General features: G+C 33.8%; 1 long non-coding RNA gene across 9 annotated transcripts in view; it reads left to right on the top strand.

The window, feature by feature from the left end:
* The first annotated feature begins 3,766 nt into the window (after positions 1 to 3,766).
* The window catches only part of LOC143253709 (uncharacterized), a 397,296-nt gene continuing 394,582 nt past the window's right edge, over positions 3,767 to 6,480 (top strand). For 3 of the 9 annotated variants that reach the window (XR_013029803.1, XR_013029800.1, XR_013029802.1), the window contains exons 1-2: positions 3,781 to 3,989; positions 4,691 to 4,855. This is a non-coding gene — a long non-coding RNA (uncharacterized LOC143253709). Of the gene's footprint in view, positions 3,990 to 4,690; positions 4,856 to 6,480 lie in introns of all 9 variants that reach the window. The other 6 variants (XR_013029796.1, XR_013029795.1, XR_013029798.1 and 3 more) reach the window with 4 other exon arrangements.

Raw genomic sequence — 6,480 nt, 5'->3', positions numbered from 1 at the left:
GGTAGTGAAAGAGGTAAGGGCATTATAACTAAGGGGAAATTTCTGTGGTTATCCCTTCCATTGGTGCCCTAATCTTGTGCGTATTTTGTTTAATGGTTAATCCAGGGCTGCTTTAGTTGATTTTTTAGGCCTTTATAGTATGTGATTTTACGTATGAATGATGATAATAGTAATCTTTAGAGGAAGTTAAACTTGCAAGTTTGTTGTGGGAATTCAGTTCATTTTTGCAGAGAATTTCCTTTATACTTTGTTTTAAACTTTTAATTTGAAGTTCTTCTGTGATATATTTGATTTTTTGGTCTGGTTGTTGTTGTTGTTGTTTTGTAGTAAGCACAAAGCTACACAATGGGCTATCTGTGCTCTGCCCATCACGGGTATCGAAACCCAGTTTTTAGCGTTGTAATTCCGCAGACATACCGCTGAGCCACTGGGGCCTTTTTGGTCTGGAGGCATACTTTTATTTTTAGGAAGGTGGAGTCAATTTTTCTAATCTGCAAGTTTTGTAAACGTTAAATTTCGCATCGTATTTTTGAATTTCATCATATTTTTTGTAATGAAATAAATTTCTTATTTTCAATTTCGCCATAACAGAATCAGATTCTTTCGATAAGGTTTACGTTGGTTAGTGGTAACTTTAGGCTTAGCTGGCTTTTTTTTTTTTTTTAAGATACGTCAAACGGAAGTTAAGCTGTAATTTTGATTTTAAAAGATCAGATATAAATATAAGCTCAGTACTCTCTTTGGCGAAATAAGTTATTTTCGTTATCTTTTACAATACTCACAATAATATATCAATTATTAGGCCTATATTAATCGTAAGGCCTTCCACGACGATTAACTTCCCTTTTTACTTTTCTTTGGCCTATTCCGTTTCGTAACATCTCGTCCGCTAATTTTTGTCTGTTTCTCTACTTTTACCATTCCAATCACACTATTTATTTATCTTTAGCGCAGAAAGTCTAGTTGCTTTGCGCCATGAAATAGCAAAACAAACTATTTATCTTTATTACACCTAATCGTCTGTTTTCTGTTTTCTACACATCAAAAAATTTCACGCGACACTCGATAATCTTTTCACCAATAAGTTACAAACAATGCGTACGATCCCTATCGAGTTTCGTAATTAAATTTGTCATAATATTTACTTTAAATTAAATGATTGTGACTCTCATGTTACAAATAAAGCTAAACAATCATTAAGCATTTATTCTTAAAATAAATTGTATAATTTATTTGATAAACATATAATCTTATGTAATTATATACATATATGACTTATCCTACGTTACGTGCCCCGGCATTGTCAGGTGGTTAGGGCATTCGACTCGTAATCAAATAGTCATGGGTGCAAATCCACGAAAAACTAAACATGTTCGCTCTTTCATTCATAGGGCGTTATTATGGTAAATCCCATTATTCGTTTGAAAGAGTACTCCAGGAGTTGCTTTTCCTCTTGTCTTACTCTGCTAAATTAGGGACAGCTAACGTAGATCGTTTTCGTATAGCATTGTGCAAAATTCAAAACAAAGAAACAAACCTACTTAACGTAATTACAGCTTCATAAATAGAGTATCATATTAACCAGTGTTTGTTATGTTATTAGAGGCAATATTACCCACTTTCATTCACATCATTCTTGGGTTTGTATACAACTACTTGAGCATCTGCATGATATAAGGTTCTACTCATATATCATTGGGAAAGTATTTGACATATTATTTGTTAATTCGGCCATTATCTTCACTTCTAGTGTTTTTAACTGAGATGTCCCATGTCATTATTACTTCATCAACTAACACAACACTAACATCCTTTGACTCTGAGGTTTCTGTTTATTTATCTGTTCCTCCTCAATCGATTGGTTTGTTTGTTTTGGAATTTCGCACAAAGCTACTCGAGGGCTATCTGTGCTAGCCGTCCCTAATTTAATAGTGTAAGACTAGAGGGAAGGCAGCTAGTCATCACCACCCACCGCCAACTCTTGGGCTACTCTTTTACCAACGAATAGTGGGATTGACCGACACATTATAACGCCCCCCACGGCTGAAAGGGCGAGCATGTTTGGCGCGACGGGGATGCGAACCCGCGACCCTCAGATTACGAGTGGCACGCCTTAACACGCTTAGCCATGCCGGGCCGTTCCTCGTCAAAAGGTATTCAATCTCACTTGAGTTGTCGGTTTTTATTTTGTAACAGATTTACTATTGTACATTTAGTGTTCTACCTTCGCTTCTTTCAGTGTAAGTTTATTTTTTTCTTATGACGTTTACTGTGGGCTGTGTAATTCACAAGTCCTGCCTGTTCTCGAAAGTAATAGAAGATTCTCGATCGTAAGTAATTTTGCGCCATGAAAATTGCCATGATTGCTATGATTTATAGCAATCAGAAGCTACTCAACAAAGTACTAGGTGTGTATGTAATGCTAGAGATTGGCAATACCTTTGCCAAGTGACCTTCAGTGTATAATCTAGTTTCGCATGATTTATATAAAAGCAGAGCACCAAGAGAGAAGAAGAATATTGTTATTGGACATCTACAGTCAATGTGCTACAGGCCTAGGAAACTATAATTGTGATTAATGTCTATTAAGCGAAAAGACTATAGAATTTAACCACCAACATTTAAAGATTTCGAACATTACATATTGTTCAACTCAGCAATACTTTAGCTTCAGACACAAGCTTGGACTCATCAGTTAACCAATCCATCTACAGGTCTAAAGAAGTAGGGTAAAATAAAATACATAACGAACAAAAGAGAATCCAAAAGCCTTACGTTAAGAATTACAAGTGGCAAGTTTTTCATGGAAGAAACCATAGTAACAAAGAGACTCACGCTACTGGCAAGAGAGAGAGAATACAGTTTTACATCTTTAAGAACACGGTTTTATTTGGTATTTCTAATCCAGTTTGTACCTAATGTTTTTGAAAAGAATAATGCAAAAATATCTTATGTTAATCAATTAAAAATTAATGAGTGGATAAAATTGTCAATGTAGATGAAGTCATAACAAATATAAACACGTGTAGTTCAATGTTTTACTTCTTGTGATTGGTGTATTTTCAGTCATGCAGATTAAAATATTTGTGAAAATCTAACAATTTTATTACATATTTTATTAATTTTTTTTCGTTAGAAAGGTGACAGATTTAAGCTTCAAAATGCTTGATGTAAGCGTAATAAGGTGAGGCATTGCCACTCGCGTGGCGAAACCTTGTAATTTGTGATGCAGCTGTTAAATTTCGTGTGAAGTGGTTTTCATAATTAAAGCACGGGTGTGTCGTGTGTATACAATACACTAGTTCTGGAAGTAGTTGGGCCACCAGTCCCTAAGTTTCTGACTATTTGTGTTTCGTTCACTTTTCCATAATAACTTATAAAACTGTACATAAATAAAATTACAGCTTTTGAAAACTAATTTCTCAACAAGTGGGTTTCTCGTCATCACTGATTATTTCATGGTTATTTAAAACAGTTTTTTGTCGAAAGATATCAAATTTCAATTTATTTATTTGCTTGTTAGTATTTTTCTGAAATCACAAACATGGCTTTAATTTATTTCAGAAACCTTCATTAAGACTCATTTCTTACCAAAAGAGTGTATTTACTGTACATTGCTAGATATCAATACACAATCGATGTTCAAATGTTATTTTCCCAGTGGTTAAGCGGAAAGTCTGGGGGCTTATAACTTTCAAAATCAGATTTTGATACTCGTGGTAGGCAGAACGCAGATAGCCTGTTGTATTGTTTTGTACCTACCAACCAACCAAACAATGAAGAGTTATTTTATTTTTCATAATGTATAATTAATGCTTATTTATAATTTAAAAAATATGTAAATATAACATTATACAAAATCTAACTACTATGTAGCGCTGAGGTCTTTTGTAGACCGTAGTTCATTGAATAATGCTAAAAAATAAGGATTTTCAATAGGAAATTTACAGCTTTCGGTTATCACAATTTAGATAACTTTAGTGTAAATGGTGAGTTTAAATGTTTTATTTTCTGGTTGCCAAACTTTCTTGGTCGTTTAGAATGTTCTTTTTTGCAAAAGACAAAATGTAATATGCCGAGTGATGTAGCCAACTCAACAATGTAATTTAGGACCAGGTTATTCATACTCTTAAAAAGAGAATTAAAATTTTTGCTATACTTTGTTGGCCCTAGTATGATGCATGCAGAAATAAACATAACCTCGACCATTAAAGCATAAACATCAGCATAAAGATACGTTTGTAATCAAATGGACAGTTGATCCGAAATAGAATCATAAGGGGACCAACAAAACAAAAACGAAGTTAGATGTTAGAACTTTTTAGAAGTTAGTTTTCCCAATACCACATTCTTCTATGTTGTATGGTCTTACTCTCAGTACCATAGTGAACCATGTAATACTAACAATAAAGCTGAGTTAGAAGCTACATTATCGGCAAAAGTTTTATTGTTGCATTAGAAACATATTAAATCTTCTGGAATTAGACTGCAGTCTGAAGCACTAGACATAATACATAACGTTTTGGAACAGTATGGGATCTCTTGGTCCATCCTGGCTCTAACATCCTCTAATTTAAACTATAAATGTTAATGAATAAATTTTTAGAAGTCTTAAAGCCAACACTTATTCATATACCTATCAAGCTTTCTGTTAAACTTGTTTAAATTTTCTGCTCCATAACATCCAAAGAAAACCCACTTCAAAGGCCAACTATCTTGTAAGAAAAATAAAGTTATCTAAGCTGAAGGTGACTTCTACTCTGCCAGTGTCCATTAAGAAACTCGAAACCAGGACTGGAAAGGCCAACTTCAGTTTACTGATGGTGGTTTTTGTACTTACCTGTTAGTCTTCCTGGTGAGTTATGATTATTACAGTCATGCTACAGAAAGTCCTTTACAACTTTGAATTACTGTAGTTTTGATGTTGTAGACTAGATGTAAACATTGGTCTTATGCTATTTGTGTTTTTTGTTTAAACTTTGTTTTGTCTTACCTTGATTTCCTTTAATGAATTTTACTAAATTTACTTTTACCTTTTAACCGGATGTTTGGCACAGATAACCTAGCTGCTTTGTGCCATAAAACATTAAATCAACCAACCTGCCAGTGTTTATACTAGAGTCCTCTAGCCCTACTATTCTCACTGTTAATTATGAACAATTATTATGCATCAACATTATCAATTCCCTTTACAATCTTTAACACCTCAATCATATCACACCCCTCCTCCAATTCTTCTTTTTCCAAGAGAAAGCAGTACAAGAGTTTTCTGCTACTCCTCATATGATAACTCCTCCATCCTAAACACCATTTTAGTAACCCAACTTTGAACCCCTTCAAACAATTCAAAGCCCTTCCTAAGGTAAGGATACCAAGACTGAACACAATACTCCAAATATGGCACAACAAATGAACCATACAATGAAATTATAACTGCTTTAGACTTGTATTGAAAATTTCTCTATATATGACCTGAAATTTATTTATCCCACCACCAGCAATAACACAATGCTTGGATAGCTTTTGAGACTGATCAGCTATTACATCAAGATCCCTTTCTTTCATGACACTGTTTAGATTATTCCCATCCAAATTATTATTCAAATTATGATAACCCACCAGCACTATTTTGCATTTATTATAATTAAATCCCATCTGCCATTTATTTGCCCAATTCACTGAATGATATAAATCCTTCTGTAAATCAGTAGCATCCTCTTCACAGGTAGTAACACTCTATGTCTTAATGTAATCTGCACATTTAAGTAATTTATTGACCATTCTTTCATCTGTGTCATGGATCCAAATAAAAAAGAGCAAAGGTTCTAAGACTTGAACCCTGACATACCTCATTTGCGACATTAATCTAGTTTGGTTGTTCTGCATTTGTGACAATCCTTTCTTCCAGATCCACTCTTGCTCTCATTAACACAAGTGGTAACCTTTTGAAAAAATGTCAACAGATTTCTAAGGCAAGGTTTTCCATCAGTGAAACCATGTTAGTTATCCAATAAAATTCTTAGCTTGGTTAAATAAGTTTTTGGAGTTTTTTTTTTAATCAGACTCTCCAAAATGTGTTCCACAACTGATGTAAGACTAATGGGTCTATAAGTATTGGGACAATTTTCATCACCCCTAATTTCCAATTTATTATGCTTCTCATTAATTTTATTTCTAATACTCTTTGTGAGCCAACATTGTTTTTACTTGGTGCTTCCCTATTCTTTCTGTAAGGAAAATATTTACCTTGAATATTGAAAGTTTTTTTTTTGAAGATTTTCCACATTTGCTCAGTGTCTCGACATAACTCAGCTGCCCAGTTAACAGATACTTCTTGTTGTTTCCCTTTAAAATTTGAAATAAAAACATTGTTATTTCTCTTTTCAATATGCAGGAAAAACATCAAACCTAATACAGCAGTGATCACTTGTACCCATGTGTTCCCCAGTTTTCTACCTATATTTTCAAAGTTACAACAAA

Source organism: Tachypleus tridentatus, chromosome 6 (genome assembly GCF_004210375.1).
Source record: "Tachypleus tridentatus isolate NWPU-2018 chromosome 6, ASM421037v1, whole genome shotgun sequence".
In the NCBI taxonomy this organism is placed as follows: Eukaryota; Metazoa; Arthropoda; class Merostomata; order Xiphosura; family Limulidae; genus Tachypleus; species Tachypleus tridentatus.
The sequence above is the reverse complement of the archived record's forward strand: the minus strand, read 5'-3'. Positions and strand labels throughout refer to the sequence as shown.